This window comes from Oncorhynchus gorbuscha, linkage group LG22, assembly GCF_021184085.1.
Source record: "Oncorhynchus gorbuscha isolate QuinsamMale2020 ecotype Even-year linkage group LG22, OgorEven_v1.0, whole genome shotgun sequence".
Lineage (NCBI taxonomy): Eukaryota > Metazoa > Chordata > Actinopteri > Salmoniformes > Salmonidae > Oncorhynchus > Oncorhynchus gorbuscha.
In genome coordinates, this window is record NC_060194.1 from 10,789,979 (window position 1) to 10,809,030 (window position 19,052).

Genomic DNA, 19,052 nt, shown 5'->3' on the forward strand with positions numbered 1-19,052 from the left:
TATGTATGTTCAACATCAAAAACAGTAGCCTTGTGCATAGCAGTCGAGACATGAGAACAGGCAGGTCCAGCAACAATCGCCAGGCAGGCAGTTCTGTAAACAGCAGCATAGAAGCGTCTCGAAGCTTCTCCCCTCCGCTATCAATTAGACTGTGTGGGCTGTGGGAGAACAAGTCACACACACACACACACACACACACACACACACACACACACACACACACACACACACACACACACACACACACACACACACACACACACACACACACACACACACACGCACACGCGCACACGCACGCACACGCACACGCACGCACACGCTCACACACACATATATACTGTATATACAGTACACACACACACTCACGTCTATGGACATATCATACAACAAAGCTCTCCATCGACTCTAATGAATTGGGGCTCAAGAAGTTGGGAGATTTCTTATGTCACATATAATCCATCCTCAATGCCAGTAGGGAGTGAGGAAATCGAGACATGAAGACATGTTTAACTTTCATTCCTCTGACCCTTTTCTCATGCCTGATCTATGTTTATCAGATATAATGCAGTACATTTGGGAGTATGGGAGTCAGAGGGCAGGGAAATCACTGGCCTCTTGTATCTCCTCAACAATATCATGAGGGATTTTATTTTCTTCTTCTTCACAATTTGGATAGAGAATGTATTTTGTTCCCCCCCCCAAACAAATATGTAGGATATGCTCGAACAATAACCAACAAATGTGTGAAATTCTGGAATGAAAGTACTTGTATATTTAATTCAGTTGGATGGTTTAGGCTTAGAGTCTACTGGAAAAAGCAATCGCACTTATAGTGTACCAGAGCTTTTACTACCAGTGAGAACAGCCCACTTGTTTTGTTTCACCCTCCTGTGCTGTATGACCACAAGATGGGCCACTGAAGGGGATTATAGAACAAGGGGACTCCTGCGAGCTTCTGAATAACTCCCCAACCCAGCCTTGCTCCCCAGAGAACATAGTGGCTTCCTGACTGTGAGTAATCTCCCGTGGGCAGATCCTGCGTGTAGATAGAAGGGATGAGATGGGTGAGATAAAGAGCAGTATTAGTTCCAGTTTTGGGGTTTTCTTCACTGGTTGTTTGGATGAATCAGGGTTAGTCGAAGGAGGTGCTTAAACTGCTCTGCCTCGAGTGCTTCACGCAGATCGGAAGGAGGGGAGGGGGGGGGCATTGGCTAAAAGTTTCCTTATGCAAGGGTGGAGACTTCGTTTTTTTTGTTTTGCGTGAACTCTCCATTTCTAACAAGTATGAACACAAAGATTAAACACGCAGCGAACCAAATTACACAAGATTTGACTTCTGGGTTAAACAGAGATTAGACTGTGAGAAGCTAGCTGCCAGTCTGGTGCTCTATCATTAGTGGGCCGAGGGCGATCGATACCACAACCCAAATAAAGAAGCTTCCTGTTGTTGTTGTAACCGGTCTCCGCGGGCCGCTTCATCGCCTGCTTTTTAGCTGTCTGCTCTGGAGGAGTAGGGCTTTAAGTGTGGCCTTCTGTATGTGGTTGTTGGTGCATATGGACCTGCTTTATAATCCATTTTCCCTGTTGGAGAACCTAGGAACAAATGATTTAAATGGTGTTATTTTGCCCCGCGTTCCAGCTGTCTAAGTGAGCAAAAATGATAATCCGTCAAATGTCTGAAAAGCCTTTCATCTATGGAGGGTGTTATATGCTGGCTACCTGGTAATCTAATCCCTCATCACCTGCAAGAGTGCCTATGTCAAATCACCAAGAGACTTACACTTTACTTGGAGTGACCCTCTCAGCCCAATCTATTCTCATAAAGAAGCGTACACATACACTCACCGGACAGATTATTAGGAATTAGTACCGGGTCATACACCCCCCCCCCTTGCCTCCAGAACATCCTGAATTCTTTGGGGCATTCTACAAGTTGTCGGAAAGGTTCCACTGGGATGTTGGTCCATGCTGACGCGATGGCATCACGCAGTTGCTGCATATTTTGGACGGCAGTACATTCATGTTGCAAACAGTCCGTTCCATCTCATTTGAAAAAGGTGCCCTGTTGGGTTGAGGTCTGGGGACTGCGCAGGTCACTCAAGTAAACTGAACTTGCTGTCATGTTCCAGGCAATGTTTTTGCACTCCTCAATTGTCTAGTGTTGGTGATTGCGTGCCCACTGGAGCCGCCTCTTCTTGTTTTCCGCTGATAGGATTGGAACCCGGTGTGGTTTTCTGCTGCAGTTGCCCATGCGTGACAAGGATCGACGAGTTGTGTGTTCCGAGATGGCGTTCTGCAGACCACTGTTGCACTGGGCCGTTACTTGTCTGTTTTTGGTCTGCTTGTTTGCTTGCACGAATCCTAACATTCTCCTTCGACCTCTCTCATCAACTAACTGTTTTCGCCACAGGACTGCCGCTGACTGGATGTGTTTTTGCACCATTCTCTGTAAACCCTAGACACTGTTGGGCGTGAAAAGCCCAGGAGGGCAGCCATTTCCGAGATACTGAATCCAGCGCCCCTTACCGATGATCATACCACGCTCAAAGTCACTTAGGGGATTCGTTTGGCCCATTTTAACATTCAATAAAACCGTAACTGAATGCCTCAATGCCAACTTTGTCTGTAGGAACGGGTGGCGTACTTAATAAATTGGCCAGTGAATGTATAGTGTCCTTATGGGTGCATCTTCAGACATAAATAAGCAGAGAGGCTTGTGAGGAGTGGAACTGTAAGGGGAGGATGGATACAAATGAGTCTGACGTCAGATGCCTGTCTCGCAACCCTCCGGCGGCAGGTTAAGATTCGACTACCTCTGATTTACCTTTGAGACTTTCCGCTCTGCTGCGGAAATTAGATACATCTTTTTTTGAATCGTTATATTTTTCATTCAGTTGACTGAATTTAGTTGACTGAGAACACTTTCTCATTTACAGCAACCACTTGGGGAATAGTTACAGTGGAGATATGTCATGCTATATTTTATGTTCCGTATGGTGTTATGATGAGGTGAGGTATGAGTAGGTGAGACATATAAGTGTTGGGTACATCTGCTTCCCTCCACAACACCTTTTGTTTCCTGAAGAAAGCTGTGGTAGCGTACTTCAGCTGATGGGGGGGAGATATTTTGTGTTATTCGTAGAACCTAGTAGCCTACCACTATTTTTTTTGAAGATAGGAATGAAGATAGATATTTCCTGGAATTCCAGAGAAAATCCTGGCGATTCACTGTCATGGTCTGTGAACGTCCAGTTTATAGACACATGGATCAACCTCAATCTATTCATATCAAAATCTATTTTTTTTTAAAAACAGGCACAGGCTGTACATTTACGCCTATAGTTGATTTGCATACATAAGCAAACCGTCGTAGAAATTGATTTAGAGAAGCACACCATTACCCTTTAAAAACCTTGTTACCAGCCGCAGTAATATGCTTGAGGGAGGCAGACGAGCAGTCACAGTATATCCTCACTTTAAATTGAAGGCGAAAAGCCAGTTGATTAAATCCATTAGTTTATTAAATCTGTTTTAGCCATGCCATCCATCCTCTGTTTCCTCCACCGTTCAGACCCAGCTGTCCGTCGAAGGCCCTTTAATTTAATTTCCCTCAACACTCAAGTAAAAGGCCAAGTTAAAAAATGAAGCGGCAATGACATTTATGCAAGTAATGGCACGGGGGGGAAGGGGGGAGTGGAAACATTTAATGGGGCCTAAGGATTATTTCTAAATGAGACATTGACACAACACACGTATGAGCTTTGTGTGTCTGCTCGGTCCGCTCGGTGTCCAAGCCGGAGGTTTGATTAATGTGTTATGTAATTTCATGTGAGTAAAGGGTTTGGGGCACAGACAGTTTTGGCTAGTGGTAAGTGAGTGAGGTAATTGAGGGTGCTTTAGTCACGATCCCCAGTATTCTACAGTAGGCCTACTTCCTGGAACAGAGAGTTGAACACATCAACCCCCTCATCCAACTCAACTTGAAGTGAGTGGAAAAGGAAGATATTAATGCTTGATATGTCAAATGTAGATAATATGAAGCCTGGGCCGGTGCTGTTTTTGTGGCCAAATGCAACTTAATAAAATAAAAAAATTGGGGCCAGAAAATAGAAACGCATTCTAAGAAAACATGACAAATTGCTTAGATTAGATGAATGTACTGCATTTGAAACGAAGGTTGACAATTGATTAATTCCATGGCATGTCACATCAATGTGCTCTTGATCAAATAATTCAAGCCATTATCTAGAACCCGAAACACCTCATTTACACAGATTATAAAGTCATCAAGCCTTTTCCACAGAATAGCCTATAACTCATTCCTCTGGCAGGGGAGGTGCCGGTAACAGCCAGGAGAGGACTAGTTGTTATTAATGTGTCTAGAGGCATTTCCAAGCTTTTCTTAAATCCCTTCTGAGTAGGGTGTAATGGTGGGTCTTGGAGATCCTCACAGGCATTCATCTATTCACAGACAGAGGCCTATTTGGGACGCACTCCTACGGTGTGCTGCGGGGGTCATTAGTTACACGCTCACCGAGAGTTCTGTCGTGATTGAATAACTCTTTTGACTCGCCATACTGGATGCTTTCCTAATACCCCTGACTTAACTGTCCACTAAGGAGATCTCCAGATCCAAGAAGATGTGAAAAGCTTTCAAAGCCACCCCGTAGAAACCGTGAATGTGTGCCACCGCAAATAATAGACCATTAGCGCACATGCGAACGGGCTCTGTGTAAAAGTCGTCAACAATGCCACATAGCACTGCAGACGTTTGCAGTAATAATATCCAGATCCCAGCTGTGTTCCTTCTACTACTTTTCCCCACTCCAGTCATCAGTTTATTCCAGACCGCCTCCCCTTCCCTTCACCTCAGCCCTGGAACACACACTGCAGTAGCCCGAGCCCCTTTCCCCTCTCATCTCACTCTAATGTTTTCTCTTGAGTGCAAAACGATCCCGGAGGATAACAGAGAGAGAGTGTCCTCATTGAGTCCCTGCCCCACAGGAGACCCTCCTGTTTTCATAGCCCAGGTCAGCCCCGGTGTTCTACGGTTCCTGCATGGAAAGACTGATGCGCCCCATTTGCTCTGTTTGTAGTTAGAAGGCCCTTTTATGAATTATGACTCAGAGGTTTTCGACTCGGCGGCTTTTATAGTGAGCCTTTAGCCCTGCCGAACTAAGCAACTGTCCTCTTTACAATTCGCTGTTGTGCGAGAGGTGTTCATTGGAGCAGAATTGTGCTTATGTACTTTGTTTACATGGGCTTCTATTTGTTTTAGTCAGTATTAGTATTTTATTTATGTGCCTAATGTCATATTTATGTTTCAATGCCTCGGGGAGGCTAGGCCCGTGTTGGGTCAGTAACACTGTCCGACATTACACATTACATACTAATTCACAAAGGGGTCTGTATGTAATATGTCCTCACCAGACCTCTCAGACTGTATGGGTCATACGTCTCTTCCGGGTGTCCCTGTGACATACGAATAGTTTTTATTTGGGGGTTTGAGGAAAGCGCTTGTGCTTGGAAACGGTGATTAAACCAATCAGAGAGAACTAGGAGCACACTTCCTCTGGGTTCCTCGAATCCCCATAACATGACCTAGCACAGCCGGGGATTACCAGTCCCAGAACACCAGATGGCTATCTCAGCGGCGTTTATAGAGTCATAGGGATGTACTGTGCGGCAAGGTGTGTGTGTGTGTGTGTGCGTGCGTGCATGCGTAGCCCGAACACAACAGTTCATTAGCTGTCTTTGGAGTTGTGCTATTTGTTTGCCTATATTTCTATTTTACTGGGAAGCCTTGTAATGTCTTGCCCTGCGGTTAATGCTCAGGTCCTTGGCATGCCAAATTTGATGAGTTGGATCCATTGAAGTAAAACTCATTGGTAAACCTCAAGTAAGCGAGTTCTAGAATGTTATGTACCCAAATTAAGACTATGGTCCATGGAAACGTGCAACAATATAGAGGACCTACAGTATAGTCGCCCCAATAAAGTAATAAAACGCAGTGAAAGTGAGTGCAGCCAGAAATGTATGCAAAACCAATCAGCAGGCAAGCCAAAATGCACACGTACTGATTATACAGACCACCCAGACTGTGATTTTTCATACTTTTTCGCTGCTTTATTTGAGGGTAAACTGCTCACAAACCATTTATTTTATTAGCCATTAATTAACTCTTTGTTCATGTACTTATTAGCATATACAAATCATGAACGACAAGCCTTATACATGTGTTTACTTGATTTACTAGTAAACAAACTATGTACTAATGTTTATGATTAGTTTATATGCAGATCTTCAAATTAAGTGTTACAAATACATTAAAGGCATGGGCAATTCTTTCATTATATACTGTATGATCCATTCATCATAAAATAAAGAGTCAGCAAATGAATTATGTTCTCTGAGCCGATACTCTCTCCTGGCCCCAGCCCATTCCACATGTGAGGGTCACGTCCTCTCTCTAATGTCTGATTAGGAACAATGGAGACACAGTACAAACGCACACCAGACAGGCTGAACCAGAACGGTGTCCCAGGAGACTGGTTATTCAACCTCAGCGGGCAGGGAGTGTCTTAATCCGACAGGCATATAGTTTCACCCCAGTACCCCTCACAACCTCCCCCCACCTCCCCTCCTCACCCTGCCTGTGGCCTAATGTCTAATGCCACAGGAAAGGCAGTACATTGGAAACAAAACAAAGTCCCACTTGGAAGATATGTTGAATGTATGTTTTTGCGTGACGTTTAAATGCCTGTTACGCAATAATCAAGGTTTTGTTATTTTTCATTTTTTAGGAGCATTTATGTCCGCTTGCTCTCATGTTGTATTTCTGGCCTCGTCTCCTTTGGTCCATCTGTGCTGTGTGTGCGCCTTGCCATTTATACCAGAGATCTGTGTGACGAGATACACGTCTCCGCCCTAACAATGGGAGTCGTTGTCCCAAAGGCGGGAAGGCAGGCGACAAGGTTAGGTTCAAAATAAGCCCATAGAAATGCATTGGCCTGATTATTTGACAGATTTTTTTTAGCTCTCGCCTCGCCTCTTTCTCTATGGGCTACACACATGCCAAGCCCCTCCCTGCATCTCACGCCAACACAGTCGAGAGATCACATCTTCCTCTCTGACCAGCGGTTTCAACTAGCCATTTATATTTGAGGCTTGGTCCAACAGAATGGGTCATATGGACACCAACACACATTGATACATTATTTTACTGTAATAGGAGGAGATGTTCATTTTTCTAACGATACCCTTTTTATGTCTCAACTACTCCAATTGCACGCATTGCAGGCACTACTAAATCGAGTGTCAATGAACATTGATTGTAGAAAAGGCCCATGGAGTTGGTGGAATACTCCTTTAATTAATTGCCATTTACTCAGCTGGGCCAGGGGCGCTTTAATTAGGTCAGGTGGAAATGTCCTACAGATCTCAACTCCATAAAAGGAGGAAATTGCCATTGCCTGATCTCGCTGCTTTCTCTTCCCTAAATCCATCTGATCCAGAAGTTCTGTGCGTCCATGAATCCACCACAGACTACCAGTAAATATACCACTTTATGGTTAAAGGAATTCCTGCCTCAGTCTCATACATTCCTCTGTCACCTGACACGTGACCACCTGTTCACCTTCACTGTCAGTCATCCTACCTGTCCAGCAACCCACACAGATTCCACTAATCTTTCAATGGTCCTTTGAGCTGGATGATGACTGAACCAAAGACAGGTGAAAAGGAAATGGAGGCGGAGAGGGAAGAATTGTCTCCACTGGAAGGAAGAAGAGAGGAGGAGAGAGCAGCTGAGAGAAAGGTCTTGGAACAAAGGAAATATCCAGGAGCTAAGCCTAAAGTAACAAAGGCTTCATCCTCAACCACCAGCAGCACCAGAAGAACCAGGCAAGCACCTGGTTATCTTAAGGACTATGTGGTCGAGGTTCCGACATCAAAGGGCAAGCCCACCAGAGCTCAAAGAGTTGATGGATCAACTATATGTTTCAGCCATCAACCATCCCCTCTGAGCCAAGGACCGGAAACTGCTTTGGATCAGGAAAGTGGTCTACGTGAGGAACCTATGGAAGAGGTAACTCCCACTGCACAGGTCGACCAGCTTCCAGAGGCAGGCTCCGCTCACCCTTTAACTAATGGGAAATTGTCGAAGCACTCTAGACGGAGTGGGAGTTCGACCAGTGGATACCCCTTTGGAAGTGGCCATGGCAGCCGCCATTCACTAGCCCTCAGCAATTCACAGACCGCTGTCCTACAAGAGAGGATGAAACTATTAGCTTTGGAGGAAATTGAGCGTCAGATTGAGGAGGAACGACAGGCTGACGAACGATGTCACCAATTGGATGTGCAGGCCCGTAGAGCTCTACAGGAAAGGGAATTCATCACCAAGGACCTGGCACAGCAGCGACGGCACCGTCAAGCCAGAAGGGAATTAGAGGAGGCACGGATGGTCTCATCCTTCCTGGAGAGGAACGAACAGGGAGTTGACCTGACCACCCCTCCACATGGACCTGAACTGTCTGCCTTTCTTTCCCAATCTGCCCCTCTGGTACAGCATGGCACACAGTCCTCGGAGGCTCCGGGGTCAACAGCCAACACTGAGCACGGGAGACGGGCCGCTCCGCCAACGCCCTCTATGCCAGTGACACAAGTTAGCATTCCTCCATCTGGACAAAGCATCACTCCTTCGCCTTTCCGCCAATTACCAACCAAGGCAAATCGTTCCTTTCATCCAGGGCCAGGCCAGTCCTCAAACAACAGGTTGGAGGGCTCTCGCCCAATTCCGGCTGCCACAAATGGAGGGTCTGGGACAGTAGGGGACAGGCCCAATGAGGCCACAGTGGGCTCATCAGAAGTCCCAGGTTTATCCTTCACGCAACCAGAAGAGGGAGCCAACATTATGAAACTTCTAGTAGCCTCAGCCTATGGAATTCCCAGACCCAAACTGCCATACTTTGAAAACGGAAAGGAGAGTGAATTTGTCCTTTTGGAAATGGCATTGGAGAGTCTACTGGGTATTCACGGTCATCTGTCAGAACGCTACAAATACCAAGTACTAATGGATCATTTGCGGTTTCCCAGTGCATACAGGCTGGCCCAATCCTTTATGCACTCCGCAACACCATACACGACAGCTCTCCAGGCCCTGAAGGCGAGATATGGTGAGCCACGTCAGCTAGTCCAGAATGAACTAAACAACATCCTGAACACGTCTCCAATTAAAATGGGAGACCATGCTGCCTTCCAAGAATTCTCCCTGGCTGTCCAATCCCTGACCTCTATGCTCCAATCCGTTGAAGGAGAAGACGGGAACGAGCTAAAATGTGGCTCCCACGTGGACAGGCTTCTTAGCAAACTTCCAGTGTACCTCAGAGACAGTTTCATTGAACATTGTTTGAATAAGGGCATCCTGAAAGAGGGCTCGAGAAGCACCTATGCTCTCAGAGACCTGGCCACATGGTTGGAGGTGAAGGCAAAGGCGAAGAGCATCGCTCACCAGGCCACAATCTCCGCCATAGCCATAGGGGGAAGGAAGGAGTTTGAACGCCAGCAGGGACAGAAAAGACCAAATCCCACTACCATGTACTTAAATAGTGAGGCCGGGAGGAACCCGGGAAGAAGACCCCTCTCAAGAGCAAGAACATCAAATTCCAGCCTTACTGCCCATATTGCAATAGTAAGGGGCACTTCCTTGGCTCATGCCCCAGAGTAAAAAGCTCACTCAAACTCAATTGAAGGCCTGGATCACTTCAGGCGAGCGATGCTACAAGTGTGCCCGTAGCCATAAGGTGGAGACCTGCACATTGAGGAAACCCTGCAACCGTTGTGAAGAAATCCATCTCACCGTGTTGCATGATCTATTTCCCCAAGCAAAGAAGGAGCAGAGTATGCTCATGGTAGGAGCTGCAAAGGAGCTGTATCTCGACCAGCAGAACCGGTCTCCAAGGGTCATGTTGAAGGTGGTCAAGGTCACTCTGCAAAGTGAAGGGAGAAGCATTGATACATTCGCCGTTCTAGATGATGGGTCAGAAAGAACAATCATTCTCACAGCGGCCACCCGTCAGCTTAACCTGGAAGGGACCCCGAGACCCTTAATCTCAGAACGGTGCGACATGATGTTATCCAAATGAAAGGCTCTGCTGTAACCTTTAGCATTTCACCTTCAGGAAACAGGGACGTGGCCTATAACATCACCAATGCCTTCACGGCAGATGGCTTGAATCTCGCAGAGCACTCCTGCCCGGTAAGTGTTCTACAGAAACAATATCCTCATCTACGAGGATTGCCTCTTCCTAACCTGGCCAGAGTAGCACCACTTATCCTGATTGGGTCAGACCACCCACATCTCGTCACCCCGACTGAGCCTATACGAGCTGGACCAGAAGGAGGACCCATTGCTGTCCATACATCCTTGGGTTGGGCTGTGCAAGGTCCATCCCATCTACTTCTCTCCACCCAAGCTGTACAGTCACAGCAAGTCCTCTTCACCAGAAGCAATCCAGATGCAGCCACTGACCTCCTTCGGAATGTTGAGATGCTATGGAAGATGGACACCTTCTCCAACCGGAAGCTACAGGAGGTCACTCGCTCGAAAAATGACTCCTATGCATTAGACCTCCTGGAGAAGAGCACCACCACCACTGAAATGGATGGAGTTCGCAGGTATGCAACCCCACTGCTACGGGTGCCCAACCATCCTCCTCTGGCAACCACGACACGGGCTGTACTCCCACTACTGCGTGGAACAGAGCGACGCCTGGTGAAGAATCCTGAGCTTGCAGAAGTTCATAACCGAGAGATTCATAACCTTATGGAGGCAGGCTACACCCATGTCTCCTTTGTCATGGCCAGGTCCAGGGTCGCACCCAAGAAGCAGTTGTCAATGCCTAGGCTGGAACTCAGTGCTGCCCTTTCCGGAGCCCAGTTGGCCTCTAATGCGAGCCGAGCTCACCTTGCCAATCCAAAGGATCATCTACTGGAGTGATTCGACCACTGTATTGACATGGCTCAAGTCGGAGTCCTGCAGGTATAAGGTGTTTGTCGGGACTCGCATTGCGGAAATCCAAGACCTAACAGAAGTCCAGGACTGGAGGTATGTTGATAGCATAAACAATCCTGCTGATGACATTACTAGAGGTAAAACCCTTAAGGAATTGGCTAAACCCCATCGCTGGAGCTTGGGACCACCATTCTTGTCCCAACCAGAGAACGAGTGGCCGACAGCCCCCAGGCGTGCGGCCCCTCCGCGACCGACTGAAGCTCATGAGTTAAGGAAGTCTGCCCAATGCTACAGCATTTCTACGGAACCAACAACTGCTCTCCCTGACCTAACACAATCCCAAACACTGCCGGATCTGATCACCGCCACAAACCAGACCTCAGATGGGGTGGCTTCTATACCTACCTCCCTCGCGGCAGAGACACTACTCCTCCAGCAAGCACAAGAAGTTAGCTTCCCTGAGGAGTTAAAAGCTCTGAAAGCCGGTAGGGAAGTGGCTAAGGACAGCCGTCTTCTCTCTCTTGCCCCAGAATATGATCCAATCCTTGGAGTGATCAGAGTCGGAGGGAGGCTGCGCCAAGCGGAGGTTTTGGACCCAGATGCTATCCACCCAATTATCCTCGACTCCAGACACCCTCTTACCAGGGTCCTCATCAAGAGTTATGATGAGCGGCTTCTCCACCCAGGGCCAGAGAGGGTCTATGGGGAGATGAGGCGGAAGTACTGGATAATTGGAGGACGAGGAGCCATTCGTAAGCACCAATACGCCTGCGTAGAATGTCAGAGATGGCGGGCCGGAGCTACGGTGCCCAAAATGGCAGATTTACCCCCTGCTCGCTTGCGCCTCCTTAAACCACCCTTCTGGTCAACAGGAGTAGATTGCTTCGGCCCCTTGATGATCAAGTTAGGTCGTCGTGTGGAAAAGCGCTGGGGCATTCTATTCAAGTGTATGACAACCAGATGTGTCCACCTGGACCTACTGGAGAGTTTGGATACGGAAGCCTTCCTCATGGCCCTACGGCGGTTTATCTCCCGACGGGGGAAACCCTACGAGATCCTGGCTGACAGAGGTACGAACTTCAAGGCAGGAGAAGCCAGGTTGGAGGAAGCCTTCCAAGCCATGGAACCCAGCCTCCAGGATCAGCTGATGGACCAACAAATCTCATTCAAATTTAACCCTCCAGGCGCTCCTCATTTTGGAGGAACATGGGAGCGAGAGATCAAATCTGTAAAGACGGCCTTACGAGTCGTCCTAGGGGACCAAACTGTCACTGAAACAGTCTTGAGGACTGTCCTGATAGAGGTGGAAGGGATTCTGAACTCCAAACCCTTGGGATATCTCTCTGCAGAGATCGCTGACCCCGATCCGGTTACACCGAATATGCTCTTGATGGGACGCCGAGATGCGTCACTTCCTCAAGCCATGTATGCTGATACCAACCTCGTAGGCAGACGCCGGTGGCGACACAGCCAAATCTTAGCTGACCATTTTTGGGCCCGATTCATTCGGGATTACCTACCAAGTCTACAGCACAGAGGGAAATGGCCAGCCTGGAAACTGGCCAAGTAGTAATGATGGTGGACCCTCAGCTGCCTCGAGCCTCCTGGCCGGTGGGCCGTATAACTAAGACCATGCCTGGGACCGATGGTCGTGTTAGATCAGTGGAAATCCAGGTGAAGAACCGGACATATATCCGGCCAGTTGCCCGACTGATTCCTCTCCCTGAGATGACAGAGGACGGGGAGCAATGAGCCTTTTTTGAGGAATGTGGAAATTAACAAATTTCCGGGGTGGCTGTAGAAAAGGCCCATGGAGTTGGTGGAATACTCCTTTAATTAATTGCCATTTACTCAGCTGGGCCAGGGGCGCTTTAATTAGGTCAGGTGGAAATGTCCTACAGATCTCAACTCCATAAAAGGAGGAAATTGCCATTGCCTGATCTCGCTGCTTTCTCTTCCCTAAATCCATCTGATCCAGAAGTTCTGTGCGTCCATGAATCCACCACAGACTACCAGTAAATATACCACTTTATGGTTAAAGGAATTCCTGCCTCAGTCTCATACATTCCTCTGTCACCTGACACGTGACCACCACCTGTTCACCTTCACTGTCAGTCATCCTACCTGTCCAGCAACCCACACAGATTCCACTAATCTTTCATTGATTATGGAAAATGAATGCTTAGTTTGTCACGCACGGCTTCGGGGTAACCACGTACCGCTAGCAGCATTTTTGCCAAAGACTGTTATACTAGCTGTCTAGTCTGTGTTTTATAAATGTGCAATAAGCATAAACACACCATTTATATAGGGAAATGGCATTCGTTCTCATTCTGAGAGGTTAGGTAGGCCACTTGAATACAACATCTGAACAAACTGGACAGGCTAGCATGCTGTTCAAACAGTTGGAGAATGACAAAAGGGTGTGTTCATAACAATTCAACTGTTCAACCTTGTAGCTAGCAAATACACAGAACAAAAATATAAATGCAACATGTAAAGTGTTGGTCCCATGTTTCATGAGCTGAAATGAAACATCCCAGAAATATTCCATACACACAAAAAGTGTATTTTGTTTACATCCCTGTTAGTGAGCATTTATCCTTTGCCAAGATAATCCATCCACCTGACAGGTGTGGCAAATCAAGAAGCTGATTAAACAGCATGCTCATTACACAGGCGCACTTTATGCTGGGGACAATAAAAAGGGGTGGGGAGTAATGAGGAATATTTATCTCTGTTATAAAGCTCTTTTGTTAGGGAAAACCTCATTCTGATTGGCTGGGCCTGGCTCTCCAGTGGGTGGACCTATGCCCACCCATGGCTGCACCGCTGGCCAGTCATGTAAAATCCATAGATTAGGGCCTAATTAGGGCCTTTATTTAGGGCCTTTAATTCAATTGACTGATTTCCTTATATGAACTGTAACTCAGTAAAAGCTCAGTAAAATATAAATGCATGTTGCATTTATATTTTTGTTCAGTATAGATCCAAGTAGGCTAAACGTGAAATATAAAGATTAGCTGGCTAATCACTAGCACGTGGGTTTAAGAGATTGTTGATGAGACCTCTGTTCATTCTCTATAGCCTAACGCCTGCTACAAGAAGTTAGTCATTATTAGTTCATGTGCATTATGCATGGTTTCAGTTAAATGTGTAACACATTTTCATAGACAGACTTGAAAGCCAGATCAGCGATTATTGCACAAAAAAGCTGGTTAAACTATTTTGATAAAATAATAAAATGATCAGTGGGTCTTCTGGTTGAGGAAGGCTTATATTTACTAGGTTGAACTTCACAAGCCTTGACTTCATTAGATTATTGCTGACTGTTTGAAATGCTGTGTATTTGACCTTTAATTGTCCAACAATGCTTTTTTAATAAGAGACAACATTTTAAAAAACTATCTAGATAAACAGTACCAGTCAAAGGTTTGGACACAGTGGCTCATTCAAAGGTTTTTCTTTATTTTTTTTTACCATGTTCTACATTGTAGAATAATAGTGAATACATCAAAACCATGAAATAACCCATATGGAATCATGTAGTAACCAAAAAAAGTGTTCAACAAATCCAAATATATTTGAAATTCTTCAAAGTAGCCACCCTTCACCTTCATGACAGCTTTGCACACTCTTGGCATTCTCTCAACCAGCTTCACAAGGAATGCTTTTCCAACCATCTTGAAGGAGTTCAAACATATGCTGAGCACTTGTTGGCTGCTTTTCCTTCACTTGGCAGTCCAACTTGTCCCCAAAAAATCTCAATTGGGTTGAGGTCGGGTGATTGTGGAGGCCAGGTCATCTGATGCAGCACTCCATCACTCTCCTTGGTCAAATAGCCCTTACACAGCCTGGAGGTGTGTTTTGGTTCATTGTCCTGTTGAAAAACAAATGATAGTAGTCCCATTAAGCGCAAACCAGATAGGGTGGCGTATCGCTGCAGAATGCTGTGGAAGCCATGCTGTTTAAGTGTGCCTTAAATTATAAATAAATCACTGACAGTGTCACCAGCAAAGCACCCCCACACCATCACACCTCCTCCATGCTTCATGGATGGAACCACACATGCAGAGATCATCCGTTCATCTACTTTGCGTCTCACAAAGACACGGCGGTTGGAACCAAAAATTTCAAATTTGGACTCATTAGAACAAAGGCCAGATTTCCACCAGTGTAATGTCCATTTCCCCGTGTTTCTTGGCCCAAGCAAGTCTCTTCTTCTTATTGGTGTCCTTTAGTAGTGGTTTCTTTGCCGCAATTCGACCATGAAGGCCTGACTCGCGCAGTTTCCTCTGAACAGTTGATGTTGAGATGTGTCTGTCACTTGAACTCTGTGAAGCATTTATATGGGCTGCAATTTCTGAGGCTTGTAAACTCTAATAAACATATCCTCTGCAGCAGAGGTAACTCTGGGTCTTGCTTTCCTGTGGTGGTCCATGAGAGCCAGTTTCATCATAGCACTTGATGGTTTTTGCGACTGCACTTGAAGAAACTTTCAAAGTTCTTGAAATTGTACGTATTGTCTGACCTTCATGTCTTAGTGATTTTGGACTGTTGTTTCTCTTTCCTTATTTGAGCTGTTCTTGCCATAATATGGACTTGGTCTTTTACTAAATAGGGCTATCTTCTGTATACCAACTCTACTTTGTCACAGCACAACTGATTGGCTCAAACGCATTAAGAAGGAAAGAAATTCCACAAATGAACTTTTTGGTTACAACATGATTTCATATGTGTTATTTCAGAGTTTTGATGTCTTCACTATTATTCTACTATGTAGAAAATAGTAAAAATAAAGAAAAACCCTCAAATTAGTAGGCGTGTCCAAACGTTTGACTGGTACTGAATATTGTGAATCGCCCATAGGTTTGAAAAAAAATTAAAATATGACTTTTAGGCCATATCGCTCTAGTCACACTCTCCCTCTGTCTGGAGTCAGTGGATTTAGGACCACAACATTATTTCACACGCAACTGATGAGACAAAAAAAATGAAAAATAGAAGAAAGTTTAGTTATGCGTGAGACTTTTCTGTTCACGGTAGCTTTCACTGAGTGTACACGCTTGTGTAATAACATCTTTGCTCACGGCTCTTCTTTTGTATTGGCCTAACATGCTGACCACACCACCCACATCGCGAGGGCGAGCGTTGCAAAATAAATGTACACATACATGTTATTCAATCATTGCACCCACACTGCTTGCGAGCGTCTGCGTAGGCTTGGTTCTATTTGTGACGCTTGATGCACTGCAAGTCCCGCCTCTCTCATCTCCTCATTGGTTTTTAGGAGCATATACCCATGTGGGAGATTGAAAGATGAACTGAAGTCCACACTCCAGTCCAGTTGCAGTGGTAATGCACCTTAAAGTTGGTTGCCAACCGCCATATAAAGTCCAAAGAAGAAAAAGCCTGAAGAAGAGATTCCTAGAATCAAACACGGTTTACCCTTTTATCTGTGGATTAATTGTTGGAGTAGAGGACCTTGTGCATTTTAGGTCAAATAACAACCCAAAGTTTATATCCCAGGACAAATTAGCTAGCTGCAGCAAACTAGCAAGCTAAAATGCCATAAATGTTTAACGCTTTTTTTTACCTGTCCCCAAATATATTGTTTTGATATTTCAACCCCTGTGTCCTGATTACGTCTGGTATGGGTGGACAAAATCAACAAGCGCGCGATGGCACACATGAACACACACACCCCCGGTCTAGTCAGCATGTTACAAGTCCTGCCAGAGAGGAAGAGGCGACTCAAGAGGGCTTACTCCGCCCAAAATCTGTCCAAGTGAGATAAGCACGCATTAGTTGTGCCTGTTGTTCACATGCGTATGTTCCTTCTCATTGGCTAGAATGGTCCCAGCTGATCTCGCCGCCTCCTGCCTACCTTCCCTCTTTGAGGGGTCCTTGCTATCTGTGATCTTTGGGGCATCCCTACCCCCATTTAAGTTTACATTTTAAATGGTTCTGGTAAGGGTTAGGTAAGAGTTATGGTTAAGGTTAGGGGTTAGGGTCAGAATGTCCCAAGGGTCCCGTATAGCATTGGTAGTGTTGCTCTTTTTACTACCCTTGCAGGTGCAATGGAGTTTATAACAAGACAATGCTAATTTCTGTTTACGAACCCTTGTCAGAGTTAGCACTTCTCGCTTCAAAAAAGTGAGACACTGGGCTTTAATTGACAGGCTTCTGTTTACCAGATAGGACATAGAAATGGTAAAATAGTAATTTCATGATGATTACCAAATAATTACTCTTTGGGATTCATTATCCATCATTTAGAAGTAGGTAGTTGTCAATTGCGGTGAATTCTCTCAAGTAACATTAGGTAGCAAAGGTATCGTGTCCCTTATTACGACATGATTTTCTAGTACAGATTGGGCTAACACCATTACCAGGACTGTAAAGTAAACCAATAGCCTACCAAGTTCTGCAAGTAGCGTTATAAGCAGTTAGCGGGAGCTTCTTCATTTCAAAGCCCTATGAATTGGCCTGCCGGTGCTGGAGTCTGGTGTAACTAACTGTACAGTGGGTGTATGTCTGGAGAGTTCTGTGGATGAGAACGATGGATGAGGAGTCGGATGACAGGCCTGGCCTGTTTTTTTTCGGAGCTACTCTTACTCTCCTCTGCCTCTTGTAATCTCTCTCCAACACTCGCACCGTGCCTCAGAGGGACGAGGTAGACCTCCCGCAGTGCAGGCAGGGCGCTCCCAGTGCTTTAATGTTCTCCAGCTGGAATTGACGCAGCCGGGACATACAGTGACGCAGGCAGGGTGTCGGGTAGCCAACCTACTGACAGGCTTACATCAATCACGCTTACTTACCAGGCAGTATATTAAGTAACACGCCTCCTTTTCTTTCAGGAAAGGTTCCGCCTGGAATGTGAGCTTTTGAACAGAGAATCAGGTGTGTTTCAGAGAAACATGGTATTTGCTCCTGTGGGTTTGTCTTCACTGTCTGTCTGTCTGGCCCCCAGCCTAATGCGGTTCTGTACACAAAAGCTCTTGGATTGCACAGTCACCAGGGTTTGTTTTAGTGAGGTCCGGACAGCGGGCTGGCGTTTGGGGTGTGGGGATTCTTCTATACAATTGAAAAACTCTAAATGCTGTTTGGAGAACAGCAAAAACCAGCTAAAATGACCGCAGATCATTATCACCTTGGCTGCTGTAGCTTCCTTCACCTCAGTCGATTTACAAACACATGGCCTATTAGCTATACAATTAGCCGCTACACGTTAACTCACATGAACACAGCCCTGGGATCAAAAACTATCATTTAATACGTACATAATGATCTGTTAGCAGAAAAAGTATTTTATTAACAAAAAGTAAACAAATTCATTTTGCTTTACAAAATAAAAAACATGTGTTGCAATTTTACAGCAAATTTCCTGTAATTACACATTTTGCCATGGGGTGGGGGACATTTTTGCAGTTTTAAAGCAAATTTCCTGCAATTCTACACATTTTACCCTGACTTATGCCATGATAATATGATATCTGAGTGAGTGTGACTAACAAAAATCAATGGGGCCCCCTGGAGGTCAGGGCACCTGGTCATGTGCCCTGGTTTCCCAGTCAGTAATTCGGCAATGATTACTACAAGTTTAGATCGCTGTCTAGACTAACTACACTAATTTACCAAACTTTTTTTTTTTTACTGAGTTGGGCTGGTTGAGCGACTGTCAGTGAGTGACATAAAACAAGAGGGAAACTGCTGATATATACACTACATTACCAAAAGTATGTGGACACCTGCTCGTCGAACATCTCATCCCAAAATCATGGGCATTAATATGGAGCTGGTCCCCCCTGTGCTGCTATAACTGTCTCCACTCTTCTGGAAAGGGTTTCCACTAGATGTTGGAACATTGCTGCGGGGGACTTGCTTCCATTCAGCCACAAGAGCATTAGTGAGGTCGGGCACGAATGTTGGGCGATTAGGCCTGGCTTGCAGTCTGCGTTCCAATTCATCCCAAAGGTGTTCGGTGGGGTTGAGGTCAGGGCTCTGTGCAGGCCAGTCAAGTTCTTCCACACCTATC

The 19,052-nt window shown here is 45.8% G+C and overlaps 1 protein-coding gene across 6 annotated transcripts in view; it reads left to right on the forward strand.

Annotated features, from left to right (window-relative positions):
- Positions 1-19,052, forward strand: part of LOC124010099 (cAMP-specific 3',5'-cyclic phosphodiesterase 4D-like) — a 74,725-nt gene that overhangs the window by 16,812 nt on the left and 38,861 nt on the right. The gene's annotated exons all lie outside the window — the stretch shown is intronic.